Consider the following 19,637-nt stretch of genomic DNA (forward strand, 5'->3'; position numbering starts at 1 on the left):
TCACACTACTGCTACATGCAGAAGGAAGAATGGAAACATGAACAATGGACCTTGGAGAGCACCTGGATTGGTTTGCTATCACTGCAACAAACTGGGTCACATTGCAAGATTCTACAAAAGTAGAAAAAGTATATATGATGATATGCCAGTCACTTAGGAAGGAGAAATTGATGTTGAAATAGTTCAAGTGGATATGAACAAAACTTGGAGGAAGAAACCAACAATGTTGGAAGATGAACCAGTTTCTACACCTAGTGTGGAAATATCAGAGCCGACAAACTAAGCTCCAAAAAGGCTTAGGGGGAGCAAATGACGAAATTTTTTTGAACCCCCGGTTACACCAGTAAAAGACCTTAACCAGTATGTGATGCCTGTCACTTGGCAGAAGACCGGAAATGGTAAAAGAGGCAAATTAGGGTTTACACCCTAACAGAGGAGCATTAATGGTGGTAGGTGAGAGACATGTATAAAAGCATATTTCAAATCATTTCTCACTATCTATTTTCAAACGAAGAAAAGTTTTTCAAAGTGCAGAGCGAAGAAAAGGCAATTTGAGCTAAGATTTCAAGAAATTGGCAAGTCTTGAAGGAGACTCAAATTCAGTTTGCAAATGGTCAATGAGAACACAAAGTGGTGATTTGGCAATCGACGAAGTGTGGAGTGAAGGAGAATCGGGAAGCCCTAAATTTGCATTTTAAAGGTATTTTTTCATGTTCTTGAAATACTCTACAATGGCTTCCACATCTCATACCAGTTCGAGTACATCCATTGAGTCAGAAAGTTTCATCCAAAGGAAGTCAAAGTATAATCCCTTATCACAAGTTCTGGCTGAAGTAATAGTAGAAGAGGGAATCTCTGACTATATTGATTGCAAAATTGAAGACCTAGGGTCTTTAGCTATTCACACCTAGTTAGGTTTATTTTGCGGAAAGGACAAGAAAATCAAACCGGAATTTAGTATCCTAGAGAAGAAGAAACTTGATAATGCTGTATACTTTCTAGAAGACTTTACAGAGGATCATATTAGAATCATTTTGAGTAGAATCCATGGTGACAAGATGTACCTAGAGAGGACGCATGATATCATGCCTCAGGCAATTCATGCAATCACCAGTTTCTGCAACACAGGGGAAGTGCCAGCCCTAAGAATGGTAAGAAAAATGGAAATGGCCAAGCTCACTAATTCAATAAGTGACATGAGGTATGACAGTTAATCCTATCAAGGATGATCTGGTGAAGTATGCCTGCATGGTGATAGGCTATAGAACATTCTTAGCCAGCAGGATTAATTTTGTATCTGCTGCAATGATACCGGATGATTAAAGAGGATGCATCTTTTGACCTATGCATGAGTATGCAGAGGCAACTCCTGTCTAATCTGAAGTCGAATAAATAGGATAATGCATTGAGATTCAAGTTTGGACAAATATTGGTTGGGTTGTTCTTCTATTTCCAAGGCTACTTTCCTAGAGTAGGAGATGTCCAGTGGTCTCCTGACCAACCAGTAACCAAGCAGATCAAGGAAAGCATTCAAGCCATTGGAACCGGTTACCCTGATGTGTTGAACAAGTATTTTGATGAGTTCAGAAGGAAGATGAGTCAAAGGGTGAGGATCTTAGGTGACATCATTAAGAAATATGAAGATGACATCTATTTCACCATCTAGGTGGACAAATGCCTAATGGAGGCTATTGAGCCTAGAATGGAAGAAGTGGAGCCAATGGGCTATGAGGTGATGTATGATATGCTAGAAGGGTATGCCTCAACCCTTATTGCCTTGCCTCTTGATCCTAAGGCTAAGAGGGCCAGAACCTATCTGGAGAGGATTGCACCAACCGAGGAACCCTCTATTAAGAAAGGAAAAGAACTGGTAGCAAAGAAAGAAAAGGCACCGTCTGCAACATCGGCACTGGCTACTACTGCAACTCCAAGAATGACCAAGCGGTCACCTACTAAGAAGAAACTGGTAGTGGCACCAACAAAAGTCTTTGAAAGAAAAAGGAAGACTAAGTCAAATGAATCAGACTCTGAGGAGACTGAGTCTCATGAAATGCCAAAGAAGGCCAAATAGACAAAGGAGATGAAGAAGAATGAATCGGCATCGTCTACACTGGTAAATATCGATATCTCCTCATATAAACCTTTGACACATTGTCAAAGAATAGTAAAGAATATTAGGAGAAAATTACTTCATGATTTAGTAGATTACTATGATGATTTTAGTGACGAGGAGAAAGATGAAGTACTACAGGAAATTATTATTTATTTGTGTAAGAATGACCGGTCGCCATCAGAGATTAAATCTCAGACACCAGATTCTTTATATAAGGCATTAGATAATAAATGGTGCATTGCCATAGAAAAAGAACAGGAGATTAGGGAGAAAGTCTTTGCACAGTACTTTCCCGACCTCTCAAACTCAGAATTATTTGATGTTTTGGACCAAAATAAAGGACTCTTCTTCACAAGGAGAAGAAGACTCTAGCTATTGGAGGGAAGAGTTGATGATGTTGAAAAAGACACTCATCAACATATGAATCATGCTATTCAAGCTCACAAAGCACGAATGGTCAACCTGCAAGTAGAAAAAGAACCAATCAAATCCAAACCAGATGAAGTTTTTGATGAAGAAGGAAACTCTGTTGAAGAACCAATTGACACTATTGATGTTGATGCCCTGGACATAGAAGATGTCACTCAGGACATACCTTCTAAGGGAACAGAACAGGGGCAACAAGCAGAATAGGGTAGTAAGCAAGCCAAGGACACATAGGAAGCGGCTAAGGAATAGGTAGAGAAGAAGAAGAGGGATGAAGAGGAAGAGAAGAGGAAAGAGGAAGAGGAGAAAAGAACAGATGAAGAGAAAAAGAAGCAAGAACATGAGAGGAAAAAGAAAGAAGAAGAAGAGAAGAGGAAGGAAGATGAGAGGAAAAAGAAAGAAGAAGAGGATAAGGAAGAAAAGAAGAAGAAGGAAGAAGAAAAGAAGAAGAAGGAAGAGGAAGATAAAGAAAAGGAAAAATGGAAGGAAGAAGAAAAGAAGAAGAAGGAAGAGGAAGAAGAGGAGAAGAGGAAGGAAGATGAGAAAAAGAAGAAGGAAGAAGAAGACAAGGGAGTGGAGAAAAGAAAAGTGGACAAGGCAGCGAAAGCGATGAAGAGCACACAGATTGAGACTCCAAAGGCAACCGGGAGTCAAGCCAAACTGGCTGATATCTCCAATCCTATTGATCTCTAGTCTGCAAGTGAGTCAGAGCTTATGCAGAGCATCAAGGTTGCTCAAGAGCGCCTTGAAATCATCTGAAGGAAAAAGGAGCAAGACATAATTCAAGCAGCTATAGACACCCTTACCGGTTTGATCCCTGGTACCAATCTTCCTAACACTGAATCATCACTAGCACAACTTAAACTACTATGTACTGTAATGGATAATTAGGTGCAGAGACTAGAAGAAGCAGCTAAGGGAAATGTCAAGAAAGAGCATCAAAAGGCTCTTAACATTGTTCTGGTGAAAAAGTTGAATTAACTTCGGTCTGAACTTCTGAAAGACCAAAAGGATATAAGGGACGCTTTGGATGAGGGAAATCTGCTGCTAAGAAAAATCTGTCAACCCCATCTATTCTATGATGAAGTGCTAGCTCAAAAGCAAAAGCTTCAAATAGACTTATAGTCCTACTTGAGCACATTTAAGCCACCTTATGATTCCTTTGCAACTTATGGGAAAATCATTCACCGATTCCAGATCCAGTCAACCAAAATGGAGCAAGAGATCAGTACACGGTCTAGAGATTTTCAGGAGCTACAACTAGTTTTACTTCCACGTCTGCAAATTCTTCAGAAGTGTTATCTGAACCTGGATGCCTTGACAGTTACACAGGAGCTAAGCACAATTGATTCCATGGAGGAACAGGTATCCCAGATGCAAACAAAGAAAGAAGTGGCTACCTCTGTACCCTAGTCTCTATCCATGAAACAATTTTTGCAGGACTGTAAATCGGTTTTTGACAAGTATTATTCCTTGTTGTCATAAACTTTTTTTATATATTTCCAATGGAAACAGGGTTGTTCAATGGTACTTTGTCATTGTTGGCAAAGGGGGAGAAGTACTCTATCTATTTTGGAGAAGAATAGGGAAAAGTATCTGGTTTTAAAATTTTGATATATGTTTTGATGCATGCTTTATGCTCTGATATCTCAATGTTTATGCTTTGTATGCAAAATTGCTATACATTGTGTTGATTAAGGGATAGTGTATATGCTTAGGGGGAGCAATTTTGTTAATGGCATGTTTTTATTATAAAACACTTAGATGTCTAGATTCATTGAACCTAGGAAATTGTAATGTAATCCTATTGGACCAACATGAAATCAGATTCCTTTAAAAGGACATCATGTCTAGGGTTTTAGGTTGTTGCTGAAAGGGTTTATGTTGTGACAAGGGTTTAAGGTGGTTGTTGAGTTGTTGTAAGAGTGATCTTATCTAAGAAGATCAAGTTGTAACTAAGAGAGAGATAGAGAAGACTGAAGTAATGTTGGAACGCATTAGCAGTGAGCTATACTAGATCTAACCAAGCAGTTTGTGCTATTAGATAGATCAAACACTTGTTGATTACTCACATCTTTGACAAGTCTATATCCCTTAACCGAGTAGGCCCAAAAGACTTTTGTAAAATCCTCTAACAAGGTGGTTCACTTCTGTGAATCTAAAATCCTCTAGCAAGGTAGTCTTTAATTGGACTTATCTCCTAACAAAGATTGAGATTACTAGTAGTATCTGTTCTGGTGAAGAACATTGTAAGACCTTAACCGGTCTGGTTTCTATTCTATAGATAGTGACTTGTGAGTTCCATCTCACCATGGTTTTTCCCATTTGGGTTTCCATGTCAAATATCTTGTGTTATGGTTGTATTGCTTTTGTGGGTGAATGCTTTATTTGCATTTTGGTTTGCATGTGTGATAATTGGTCTGTCTGTTAAACTGTTTTACTAGTTTATCTTTAGAATGTTTAAGTGTTTAAGTATAGAGTTTTTTGGCATACTAATTCATGGCCCCCTCGTAGTATTCATCACCATAGTCTACCCAATAGCAAGTGGAAAGAATCCATATTAAGGATGTCACATAGGATCCTATCTACATATCCCCCCAATGTGGAAATCTACATGGGCTTGCTCATTTACCAACACATGTTGTCCCTTATTCAATCAGGTGACTTTGTATGGCTCCTTGTGTTGTATCCTAGGTAGTTTCAATTTTCTTACTACTTCTTCTGATATGATGTTATATGTGGATCCTAAATCTATGATCACCTTACACACCTTTCCCATGATTTTACACTTAATCCTGAACAATGCTCTTCTCTGTGAGGCCTCTGTACTATGTGGCTTCTTCATTAACACTCTCTTAATCAGCAAACTCTCACCATCTTTTGAAGCTAGGTGGTTCAATGCTGAAGTTCTGGTACTACATCCATCTTCCTGAACATAATTTACCCTCTTTTCACCTCCATAGGATGAACTAAGCTTCTCTAGGCATCTATAGGTAGGTTGGCCTAACTTTTGGCAGTTGTAGCATTTCATGGTTGAGAAGTAGGACCCTCTCCCTAGTCCATTAGATCTATCCCTACTCAGGTTGCTTGATCCCCTACCCCTATAGTTGGGTTTTCTCTGAGAATCCCCACTTTTCTCAATAAGCTTAGACTCTCCTTGGGACTATTGATCTATGTTTCTTCCCCCAAAACTGCCTCTATGGCCTCTTTCATCTCTTCCCCTACCTCTTCCTCTATTTTTTTGTTCTTTCTTTCTCCTTCCTTTCTCTTCCACTTTAAGTGCCAATTGATAGCACTTGTGGGTTGTTTGTGGGAATAACAAGCTCATCTCCTCCTGGATGTTCCATCTTAACTCATTCAAGTACCTTGCCACTTTGATACTCTCATCCTCTACTACTCTAGATCTCATACATAGTTTCTGAAACTCTTCAGTGTAGCTACTGGCATCTAGGTCTTTTTGTCTCAAGTTTTGTCTTTCTTGTGAAGTTGTATCTCATAGTCTTCAGAAAGGTAGGTCTCTTTGATTTTGGCTACGATTTCCTTCTAGGTGGCTAGTGGTTGTTTACCTTCTTTCACCCTTTCCTCTTGGATGAATTTCCACCATGTTAAGGTTGCCCCTCTCAGCCTTGATTTTGCCACCTTGACCTTTTATGCTTTAGTCACTCCATCATGCTCAAAATGGTTTTCTAACCCTTCAATCCACTCTATTAGAGCATCTAGATCCATCTTCCCACTGGAAAGAGCCACTCCTTCTAAGGTCTTACCTCTCATATCTCTCAAGAATGGTTCTTTCTCAATGACAGGGTCGGGCATGGGGACTTCATCCTCTATTGCTATCATTTTACCCTGATCTCCAACCTTATCCTGGACTTCTTTAGTTTTGACTACTACTCTAGGTAGTTTCATTGCTAGTTGGTCCAATCTCTCTCTGAGTGCCCTATTTTCCTCTTCTTGATCTTCAACCTTCTTGGCCAATTCTGCATTGGTCACCATGTTTGCCTAATGCGCCCTTCTCCTGAATCTTTTGTTGGCTCTGATACCACTATGATATGGAGCTTGATAGGGAAGTGCTCAAAAGGATTAATTTGTTACCAAAGACTTGTAGATTCTATTGTGTATGATTGTTCAATCTGTCTTGTTGTCATGATGCCAAATACTCCAAGGTTTACTTGCCTAACAAACTCCCTTATTGGTGATGACTCTCTCCATGCTCAGATCTACTAAAAAATGCTCATCCCTTCCAACTTCACTTACTAATGCTTGGCTTTTGGGGCCTTCAACCTTGGGTTCCAGTGTGTACTAGGGGTCTTATACATGGAAATGTAGGGGAAATAAGGTAATGTTCACCTTTGAGTGCTCATAAACTTGGTTGAGGTCTTTAACCCTTTAACTTGCTCAAATTTGCTACCAAGGCTCAACTATGCCCAAATGAGGTTGCACATGGTTTAGGGGTCCTAAGGAACTCTTGTTGAACTATTTGGAATGTCTCCATAATGTTTCATAACCCCAAGTTTCATTTTCCAACCGGGTTCATGCAATTTGCAAAAAACTGTCAAGTTGTGTGTTATGCAACAGGGCTACTAGCCCGTGGAGGCCTAATTGGCCTTGTTTTGCTCCCTCCAGTCAACGATGGCCTTTTTAACCACAAAGAAAGTTTGGTATGATGTCTTAGGAGTGGATTCTCAAGGATTTTTTGGGTTTAGCCCTCTGTAAGTGCAGATTTAAGACTGTCCACCTTTTGTGGCTTAATTTGAGGGTTTGGTAGGGTTTTGAGTGCTTCTACCATAGTTACTCTCCTTCAAACTTGTTTCAAACTCCCTAGCTGCTTGGATACCTCTACCACACCATTTTTAATCTTTCCCTACCTTTTTTGGACTAACATTATGCCAAACACTTGTCAAACAAGAAGAAAAACAGTCACTGTCACTGTCTTTTCATTTCCTTTTACTAGTCAACAACATTTTGTCTTTGGAACCTACAAGAATGAAGAGTTTGGAAGATGGGAAGGTACCTTAATTAGATCTTAAAACATTTACACTCCACCTATTACATTTCCATCAAGATACAAGGCTTGGATTATGCTCTTCAAGCATTCCATTTAGCAAAATGATAACAAATTTCACAGAAACAGTGAACTCACTGTTTTGTCTACAAAATGAGAATGATTACAAGGTGTAAGATATCCTGATACATAAATATGGTTTTTAAAATCCTTGGTCACATGTCTAGACCTCTACCTCAATGATTTGACAATTCCAAATTACTTTTGGATGACAATCTTGAGTTTTAATCATGAACTAGCCTAGTGGCTCCAACTTGCCTAGTTCACACTCAAATGCATCTTCAAACCATTCTTCTACCACAAAAAGAGAGGAATGTACATTATATATACATGGTTAAACTTGGATTAATCCATTGGAGGGATCCTAGACTTGGATCAACCAAGTTGACACATTTTGCAACTCCAAACCCCTGGCAGGGCAGCAGATACACAGTTTACAAATATTTTTGAATAAGTACCTTGCAAAGGAAAAATCAATGAAAAAATTACATGAGGAGCCTTATTAAATCATCTCAACTTCCAAGAAGGTATAGTATAGATTTGTACAACTATAGTATGGACTACCCTTCAAAAGGAACAAAAAAATAGTCATAAAAGCCAAAAAAGCTTGTTTTCTATTAAATTACTCTTGCAAATCCAATCACCAACCCTCAAAAAGGTAGAGGGAGGCCTTATATAGTTTCTCCAATTGGTTTCCACACCCTTGTATAGACAAGAGGCTTCAATAATTACATTTTTCAAGAAAATGACAATTTTGACAACTTTCTTAAGCCAAATGACAACTTTTCTTGCTCCAAGATGCATTTTTCACAATCTAACCTCAACAACTTGTCTAAACCACTTAGAAATTCTTAAAAACACTAAAAAACATTTTTCAATGCTCTTGAAGACATTAAGAGACCTTTTGGGCAATTTTTCACATTTTTGCCAAAAATTGTAATGTCAAGGCCTAAAATGCAAGATTTGATCTCTTAAGCCCAAAATGAGATCAAAACCACTAAACATGATCCAAAAAAACCTAAAACAACAAAAACAACCTAGCACAAGTTTTTACAAACATAAAAACATGAAATACCCAAAAATGGGAGTTTGACTCCACTAGGTGCTCCTGCACCACAATCCCTGTATTGGGGCAATACCCCCGCATTAGCAATATCCTCTAAATAGTCCCACCTGACCCACTACAATCCTGTCAACTCCTACATGCATAGGGCATATGATAACCTAGGTCCCTATCCCTGTCTCTTCTCCTTTGCATAATGTGCATATGTAGTAAACTCCTGTGAGATCCCCTAAGGTCTACCATGTTGCCTCATCACTTGAGTAACCACAAACTGCTCTACCTCTACCACTAATCTATCGACGAAAGGATGAGCCATGAAAAATGCTTTGTGCATAGCTTTTCAGTCATCCCAAGGATCAAGACCCCTATACGATCTCCATATGGCAACTATCAAATTGTCTAGCTGTCATCTCCAGTACTCAGTCTTGCCCAGATGGGGCTGAGTGAAATATCTAGAGTATCTATATATGATGGGCTGCTGTGGATCTTTGGCATCATCCACAATGGGTCTGCAAACTAGGAGGTGCTCCTAGGCCCATATCTGTAATATCAAAACCCCTAAAGCCATACTATTCCCTTCCCTATAAACTACCTCATGTATCTCACGATATGTGTGCTAGAATACAAGAACCCTATCCTAATCTTTGAGGGTGCTCCACAAGCCTCTCTAGCATCCTGCCCTAGCCACATAAGAAACCCTACTATCCCCTATCTGGCATAAGAAAACAACTAATTAATTTTTCTAAGATGCATGCCAATGGAAACTGATCACTCTAACTGGCCATCACGTCATCCCAGCTGATAGACCATGTAAGAATGTCTACATCATGAAATACCTACCTCAAAGCTAGTAGTCCAGGACACTGTGCTGAATCATAATCCACCTTATCCCTAGCGAATGGAATCTGGAGAATCCTATATGCATCCTCAGGATTAATAGTCATCTCCCGAACTGGGAAATGAAATGCGTTATGCTCATAATGGAGTCTCTCTACAAGCACAGTGAGATTCCATGATTTACATGGATACCAGGCATCTCAAGGAGATGAGTGAAACCACATAAATAGATATGTGCCTTGTCCACATTAGATAACTCATGAACTAGTGCCATAGTTAGTGGATAGACACATCTGAAAAGGACATGAGGTAGTTGACCCTGCAAGAATCAAACAAAAGATTATCATTAAACATTTCAAATTATGCTACAAGATAAGTAAAACATCACGCAAATCCAAAACAATCAATTGCAAAATCAAATTTTCAAGTTTGCACCCTAAAAAATGCTCTATTTTTCAAATGACATAACATAGTAGAGGAAGAAACTCGTACAAGTCAGGACTGGGTATAGGATGACAAAATACTCTGATACAACACTAAATAAGCCCTCGAATGACAAAATGGTCTCTTTTGAACAAGCTCATACGATACAAGGGTAGGTATGAAATGACAAAACTAGTGGACTTAAACGATGAAAGAATACAAAGCAGTTTGTCCTACAACATAGGATGTTGTCTCGCATGACAAATCGACAAAGCCTGACTTTTACAAAGCTAAAAACTCAAAAAATAAAGAAAAAAATTCAAAGACAAAATGATTAAGAGGCTTAAGATTGATCACTTACCGTTGGCTCATAGTTTCGAGGTCGATTATGTTGTCTCTGGCGCTTGAAGCGATGCTCCTATGTGGGAAGCACCATTTTTCTTCATAGGAGGCTTTTTAAATTTTTAAACTTGGAGGGTTAAAATGAATTGAAAATGACACTTCCACCCCTTATATAGCCAAAACCCTAATTTTTCAACTTGCTTTGATGTACATGAAAATTGTACCCTTAGCTAATTTGTCAATCCTGATTCCATTTTCAGGATTGAAATCAAAATCCGAGATCATTCTCCTAGTCAATTTCAATACAATTTGGACCACTTAGCACTTTCATCAAAAGCTCATTCTTTCTTCAAATTGAGCTCATTATCTAATGAATCAATGCTAAATCTCAACTTTGCGCTCAATTTCTCATCAATCATCACCAAATTTTCAAAAATTCCTTTGAATATTTTTTGTGCTCAAATCATTATCATCATCAACAATTCCTTAAAATCGTATACCCTCGCTATCTTTCAATTTCTCTCTCAAGGGGGCATACTCATGACCTTATTACCTCACATCTTTAAAGTCGAGAAAATTTTCAAATCTTCATCAAAAGTTGAGAAAAAATATTTTCAACTAAATAAAATCAAATTCTTATTGCTAAGCGGTTATATCAATTTCATCTCTTCAAATGAAGCTGATATTGTCCTCTTCTTAATCAGTCTCTTAACGTTAATCAATTTCAATACTTTTGATCAAGCTGATTATCATTTAGACTCAATCAAAATTTTAAAGAGTATCTTTGATCACACTCTCAATCTAAGCAGGTGTTCAATTTCATCGCTTCAAATCAAGATGGATAGTTTATCTTCGCTTATTGTGCCTTGACCCATCAAGTTCAAGATTAATCTTATCTTTCCTCATTGTGTCTAGTTCAATCAATATCTAGATCAGTAAGATCTGCTTCTTGATCAATCAAGTTCTAGTTCGGTATCTTCGCTCTCTATCAGCCCTAGGTCAATCAATTTTAGGATCGATATCACTTTAATCAACTCTGTTTAGCTTCATCACTTGAAATTAAGCTAAACACCTCACTCTTCATCTGGTTCGTGATCAATCAAGTTCAGAACTAGTATCTCCTAGACATCAACTATTATTTGAACCAATGCCTTGCTCACACATTAATTCAAAGAGGGGCAATGTAATACCCTAAAAATGGTCATCTAAACCATGGGCCCCTAATCTCGACAACATCACCAAGGTCCTAACCAAAGGCAATTAAATCAATCTTGACCACATTATTAATTCTTCAATCATCAAAAGTCACATGGCAAATCAATTACTCAATATTAATTAAATATTTATTTAATTAATTGAATCATTCCACAAATATCATTTTGATCAATTATCCAATTTTAATTTATTAAATATCCTAGCATATTTAATTAATTAATAAATTTGTCATTTAATCCTGCAAAAAAGAAATTAATTTATCACAAAACAGGAATCAATATGCAAAGAAAGAGTTAAATTGAAAATAGAATAAAAGAATTGAATTGAGAGTAATCAAACTTGAGATATTATTTCTTCTTCTAAATTGAGATTAACTTGAAATCAGAAAAAACAATTAAATTGAATTATTAATCATTCTCTAAAATTAGAACTCAAAGCTTTTAAGAAAATGAAGTTCAGTTGCATTGAAAAAACTCTTTTCTTGAATAAATCAAAGAATCGGATGGAATCGCCTATTTTTATCACAAGTGCATGGAATTAATTAATTCTATCACCAATGCAACTCAAACATATAATCTGAATGCATTTCAATTAAGCTATAATTGGAATCTATATCAAGGTTAACTGAATCTGATTTCTCAATTATTTCAATTATCCTAAATTGTGCTTTTTCTTGATATATCTTGTGATTCTCTATAAATTCAGCCTTCACCTCTCATTCAAAACACCTGGAGATTTATTTTTATTATATATTTTTTGCTCTGGAGTCATTACAGATATTGTGCTTTCTTTTTGAGATTATTGCATCTTAGTTTAATTTCTTTTTGCATACGCCTGATTGCTTGAATCTATTCATCCATCTTGAATCCATTTAGCTTAATATGATGCTCATATAAAATAAATCCTTCATCTTGGTGTAGTCTAGTCACTGGTATTGCTTATACAAATCTGAGAGAAATCTTATACTCACATCTTTTAGAAGGCAATTAGTCAATTTGTTATGATTTTCATATTCATGCTTATATATGTCTAACCATACATGTAATGACTTAATTGAAGTGTTGTGTCTTGTAGCTTACAAATTCTTATTTTAGTTTTTCACACACATAGTGCTTAGTCAGGAAGGAAGGCCAATTGCCTTTTTTAGTGAAAAGCTAAATGATGCCAAGAGGAGATACTCATCCTATGACTTGGAGATGTATGCTTTGGTTCAGTCATTGAAGAAGTGGAGGCACTATTTATATTTCTAAAGGGTTTATAATGTTCAATGATAGTCAGGCACTCAGTTTTATAAACAGTCAAGAGAAGTTAAACCACAAGCACATGAAGTGGGTAGAGACCCTAGAAGCCTTCACCTTCAACCTCAACCACAAGAAGGGGGTCAAGAAAAAAGTTGAAGATGCTTTGAGTAGGAGGGTCTTAACTATCAATACAATCAAGATGGAAAGTGTTAGCATTGACTCCTTGAAGAACATGTATGATGCTGATGAAGATTTTGGAGAGATTTACAAGGCATGTGAAACTTTTTTTGGAGAGATCTACAAGGTATCATGTTGAATATTCTGAATTTCTGATACAAGATGGATTTCAATTCAAAGGTGGACAATTATGCCTTCCTAAGTGTTCAATGAGACTGGATATCATTAGGGAGAAGCATTGTGGAGCGATGGTATGTCATTTTGGTTTTGAAAAGACCCTTGACCTTGTCAAAAGACACTAATACTAGCCTAAGCTACAGGCAAATGTAAGGAATTTTGTGGAGACATGTGTAATCTGTCAAAAAGCCAAGGGGAAATCCACCAATGTAGGCTTGTATCAACCCTTAACCATTCCTTCTAGTCCATGGGAGAGAATAAGCATGGATTTTGTGTTGGGCCTGTCTAGGACAAAGAGAGGGTTTGATAGTGTTTTTGTAGTGGTGGACAAATTTACCAAAATGGCTCATTTCTTTCCATGTAAAACCTCTTGTGATTCCTCATATGTTGCAAACTTGTTCTTCAAAGAAATAGTCTGGATACATGAGTTGCCTCTTTTAATAGTTTCAAATAGGGATGTGAAGTTCATCGGTAACTTCTGGAGGACCCTTTGGAAGAAGTTGGGAGCTAACCTAGCTTTCTCATCAGCCTACCATCCTCAAATGGATGGGTAAACTGAAGTTGTAAATAGGTCCTTGGGGAACCTATTAAGATGTTTGATAAGGCAACATGGAGAAAAATGGGACAATATACTATCATAGGAAGAGTTCTCGTACAATGACACCATTAATAGGAGCACAGGGAGGCCTCCTTTCCAAATTGTGTATGGCATCCACCTAAGGGGTGTATTGGAATTAAGGGATTTTCCCAAGGAAGAGCCCATTAGTGTAGATGGTGAAGCTTTTTCATCCATAATCAACGAGGTCCATGACCAAGTGAAGTCTCATCTCCAACAATCTGCAGTGAAGTACAAGGCTTATGATGACAAGAAAAAGAGAGATGTGTAGTTTAGTGTTGGGGACTTGGTATGGGTACATTTGAAGAAGGAGAGACTCCCAAAGGGTAAGCACACCAAGCTCATGCAGAGGAATATTGGACCATGTTAGATTTTGAAGAAATGTGGACAAAATGCCTATGAAATCCAACTTCCTCCTTATCTTCGATTGTCACCCATTTTCAATGTGTGTGATCTTACACTTTTCAAAGGTGATGAAAATGAAGTGGAGGAACCAATCCAGGTTGCAGAAAACAATGATATTCCAAGGCATGAATCATCAAAGTTGAGCAAGATTATAGACACTAGAATCAAAAAGAGGACAAGGAACAAGGATCTTTTCTCCCAGGGAGTATGGTGTAGGGGCACCTCTTCAACAAGCAAGTCATGGATCTGAGGATGAATACTAGGATCATAGTTTTTGTCTTAGTGTCTTGTGTTTATGCAAGTTCCATGTATTCAATAAAGACCCCACCATGTAAACAAATGTCATTGATTAGGCAACTTTATAAGCCAATTGGGCCAATGTGGTCAATAGGGGTAGTAGGATTTTTTTTGTGTGTGTTTGATAGGTTTTTAGGATGTCTTAGTGGTTTTTGGTTGATCTATGTTGTGTAGATCCCAAACTTGTAGTGTTTGAAAACTTTTATGCAAAAATGCAACTTTTGAGAGAAAAAGTGCAACTTTTCAAAATGCAGTTGATGTAAGCATTTCAACGGCTCCAACCTCCTCCAAATTTGGTTGGTAACTGTTGGAGAGAGATATGAGCCTTGTGGACATAATTCCCAAGGTTGAAGAGGTTGTGGTTTGAATTTTTGATGCAATAAGACACAAACAAAATTGAGTTTTCCCATAAATTCTTAGTTTGTAGAGATTGTACATCCTTGTATGGATTGAATTGAACAAAACCATTCATGGAGTAGTTGGAGAGTTGAATAAAGTTTTGTTTGGTGGTGGTCTTAGATTTTTATCAGTTCTAAGTAGGGAGAACCCTTCACTATTTTGACTGTAACTTGGAAAGTAAGGGTTTGGCTAGGGTTTTAGCCAAAAATGGCCATATCTTGCATTCTTTCCATCTAGAAGCTTCTTCCTTTGGTGGAGTGTAGGATTGGACTATGTATTCTAGGGTTTTCATGGATTTTTGCAAGGGAGACTTGGTTGTGTGGAGAAAGAGATAAATCTAGGTAGCCATCTTCATGTGACTACCTTGAGCAATATTAGGATAGTCATCCTAAAACCTTAAAGCGGTAGATTCCAAGCATGCAACCCTAGAATTAAAGGTTATTTGCCTCCCCCAACATTCTCATGAAGTTTGTTTTGTAGTTGTATACACCTAAAAATGGTCTGAAGATAGTTAATTATATATGTAGTTATTTGATTAATTCCCCTTCCCAATTATTTGAATTTAGAAGCAATTTAATTAATTTCTCTATTCATCTACTAGTAAATAAATCTAAATGATTTATTTATATAGTTCATCTCATATCCCCCTTTGATTAATTAATTCTAAATTAATTAATGTCTCCCCATATTAATCAATTCTTCTAATCCCTAATTAAGATTAACAAACTCAAGTTTGTTGAGATTAATTATCATTTTCCAATTATTCGAATTTCTAAATTCAAATGAGCACATGGCTCCTAACTTTAACCACCTAACCTAACCATCCCCTAGCTTAACCCATTAAATCTAATCTTGGGTCTAACTAACCCTATCCTATCTTGCACATTCTAACCTCCTTATCCTAACCTCCCATGGTGTGGATATTCTCTCCTTGAGACACATGACACTTTTGCCACATGTCTCCTCCCTTGGACACTTGCCCTCTCATGAGCAAGGCTCCTTGACACTTATCACCATAGAGATGACAAGTGTCCCCTCCTTCAACCTCCTCTCCAACTTCCTCAATCTTGGCCCTTGATATCTTCAGATCAAATTTGGACTGTCGATTCCTGCCACCTCAGCTTTGGCCTTGGAATTCCTATAAATATCCCCCAGTTTGGAGCAATATGGATCCCATCTCATATCATATTTAGGCATCATTACTATATGAAATTTGTATTTCAATTATCTAGTAATTAGCTTTTGGATTAATCATAGCATGTAAATCTAGTTTCTTAAATCATGCATTTCATATCATCTCCATAGTCAATCATGATCAAATAGCTACTCAACTCTTGAGTTGTCACTTTTGAGGTCATTGCTACGCTAAGAGTCCATCAATCCAACACCTTCAAGGTCCTCAAGAATAGAGGAAAATGGGACATTTCAAGGAAGGCTTATGGTTTGCATCTTTGCTTTAGTTTTGAAATTAAGATTTTCAATTATACTTTATATTGTCTCATTATATGTGTATGTCTCTTATATACCACATTTTTAGCATCACGGTAGTTTGGATTAAATAAATGGTACTTTCTTTGTAAAATAGGCCTAATTGCCTTAATTAGGTCTCTAGGCCTCCAAGGGGTTCAAACCCTGAAAGTGCAGATCTTACCCACCCATTTTGGAGATGAGTGTAACTCCCAAAAGGGTATCTAGAATGGTGATTAGTTTCTCTGTGTGTGGAATATTTTGGAGTTAATGTCAATTCTCTCGCTAAATAGGGCTACTAGCCTAAGGAGTAGGTTTCCAAAGGAGGTGTAAGGATTTGAAGACAAGACCCTAGACCAATGCTTGGAATATTCCTTAGTAGTCATGAATGGGCCAATTTCAAATACCCTAAGAGAAAGAATCATGAAATGGTTTATTGAAGGTGTTGAGACCTTTTACTCATCTTGAGGAGTTGTTAGCCTACTGGATTTGTGATTAGTTCTACCCAAAGGTGTGGAGTCCTTCCTTGTAGGGCCCTTGTGGTCATTTGAAGGGTCAAAGACTAACCCTATTGGACTTTACCTTAGGTGTGTGTGTAGGGCTCTTCATCATAAATGATGCAATTGCAAATATGCATAGAGTAATCATAAGAGAAGTAGGCCAAACAAACGCCATTCATAACCATGGAAGACACCACCCCCCAATGATGAGACACACGAATGACACCATACCCCAATGATGACACACTTGAATGCATAGCATTAGTGAAAATGTAACCACATAATCAATATGTGGACATCACCACTGCTAATGCAATACAAACAAGTGATCAACATTGAAAGGAGTGCCAACAAAGACACATTCAAAATCATAGAACTCACCACCTCCTAATGATGAGACACTCAAATGCATAGCATCAACAAAAATGCAACAACATAAGTGAATATATCGATAACACAACCTCTAATGCAACACAAACAAAATTGATTAACCTCACGAGAAGTGCTAGCCGAATATTCTGAAATGAAACCCAACCTCAAGACTGGAGGAGAAAGATCGATTAGTGATACCATAGAAAAAAATGTAACCATGAAGCTAAAAAATGCTTTTGAATAAGGGAAAAAAAGTTTTGATGGGCCCCTAAAACCCATTAAAATAAAAAGATATACATTAAAGCACAATAAAACACAAAAGACAACAAACAAGAAAAGGCCAGCAAATAAGAGACAACTAACAAGAAACATGATCGATAGATAAAGAGCCTAGGTTAGGTAAAGTTATAAAGTATCTCAATGGCTTCTAGCTCAAGTTGTTCCATATTATCATCCATCCCCTTGATATCATCAATTTCCTTGCTTTGGATTTGCATCTTTCTGGTGCTCGCTCGAGTTCTTCTACCTAGATTTGTCTCCTCATCATCAGGGATGTCTTCTTTCACATGAATGATGCCCTCATAAGTCTTATCCCCATGGTCATTCTCAAGTTTATTGATAAGATCCTTCATAATAGTAGAGGTGGCCTTAAGGATCTTAGGACTTTGCTCACCAATATTCTTGAGTATGTTCTCAACTCCTTCGAGTCTCTTTTCAGTAGCCCTAGCTTTGTTCTCCAAGATTTGGAAGCTATTCTAAAGAGAATTAATGATCTCCTCAGCATTACTGATATCTTTGGTAAGCTCACTGAGACATTTAGGGAGGGAGTTAAATTTACTTGTACCAATAGCTTCAAGAGTCTCAATTTTTCTGGCTTCCTAGGCTTTCTTGGTTTTTATGCCAATAATTTCATTTTGCAACTAGAGGAAAACCTTGTTGAAGCTATCTGTGTCATTTTTGATGCAAAGGTCAATATCCAGATGATGGCCTTCTTGGGCATTGTCTCGAGTAGGCTCCAAATTCTCCTCCAGACGCACCTCACTAACATTAGAGCTTTGAGCCTCTTTCATGGCCATGTCCTCCCCAACCAGACCCTTATCATTAGAACCAATCATGAGAGGCGACCAGTTCTTGGTTCCCACATCCTCATTTTTAGGAGTTTTCCTTTTCTGCTTTTGGCTCGAGAGGATTTGGACCTCCTCTCTTTCAATATCCATGTCATCATTAGTCTCATTTTTTTCCTCATACAAATTACCATCATCCTCCCCCCTCTATTTCCTTTTTGCTGACCCTTTGTTCTGTAGCTCAGGCCCTGTTTTTCTTTTTCTCTTGCTCGACCTAGCCATTTGGGGGTCATCCTCTACCTTACCTTTCATGTGATAACCATCACCATCTTCACCATTAGAGTCATCCAAATCCTCTTCCAACTCTGAAACCTCAACAATTTTTAGATGGACAGTAGTATTTTTTATGTGATTATACAAAATCACCATCAGACCCTCATGCATTGTAGGATTGGTATTGAGGTTGGAAATTGCATCCTTTATCACAACATTTAGGGCACATAAAAGATAATATGGGATGTAAATTTTCTCTTTATACTGAAAATGGTTAAGAATGATAAAATGATAGTAGTAAACCCTAGTAAATCTCCCATCTAAAGTGATAAAGTCCATAATAGAAAGAAAAACCCTTTGCAAAATTAACTTAATCACCTTCGGCAAGTAGTAAGTATGGCTTCCCTTCACCAATCTGAATTTCTCCAACTCATCCTTAGGAAATTTCTTCACAACTACATCTAAAGTCTTCCTATCCTTATAGAACTTGACGTTATCCATTAGAAGACCTGTAGCCTTAGCGATCATAGTTTTAGTCACCTTGACCTTCCTGCTACCAATGGTCAATGTGCCTTTATTCCAACCCTTTTTGAAAATTCTCATAATTTTGGGTCATTTCTCTTGCCTCCTCTCCATCAAATCAGTCATATTGGTAGCTTGAAGCATAACCCAAACCTGAGGGTGGTTCATTCATTTATCAATAGTAGTATCCTCCATTCTCTTGCGATTTCCACCCATATTGTTATTGATATCAATGAATAGTGAATTCCTGAAAATACCTTTCTAGAAGCCTATGAAAATTTCTAATACTTCCACTTTATAGGGAAAAAAAAATACCCATAAAGCATGAGAAGTGTTCCTACAATTATTAATTTACCTCCTTCTTAGCTGCATACAAAACTGACTCCTATTGCCATTACCTCCCCTATCATCTCAGGAAATGATTTCAAATCTGGCCTTGCTTACCATGATATCTTTCATAAGTTAAGATGTCATGTGCCACATGAGGGAGCTCCCTCTCATTATTCCAGATCTTGATTTTCTCACTCTAAAATGCCTCATTGGTAGCCCAGTCAGCACACCTATTGGTCTCTCTATAATAATGGGAAATGCAACACTTATCAAACCACTCCAGCAACTCCCTACTAGAATCAATGATATTTTTAAT

The sequence above is a fragment of the Cryptomeria japonica genome, chromosome 4 (genome assembly GCF_030272615.1).
Source record: "Cryptomeria japonica chromosome 4, Sugi_1.0, whole genome shotgun sequence".
In the NCBI taxonomy this organism is placed as follows: domain Eukaryota; kingdom Viridiplantae; phylum Streptophyta; class Pinopsida; order Cupressales; family Cupressaceae; genus Cryptomeria; species Cryptomeria japonica.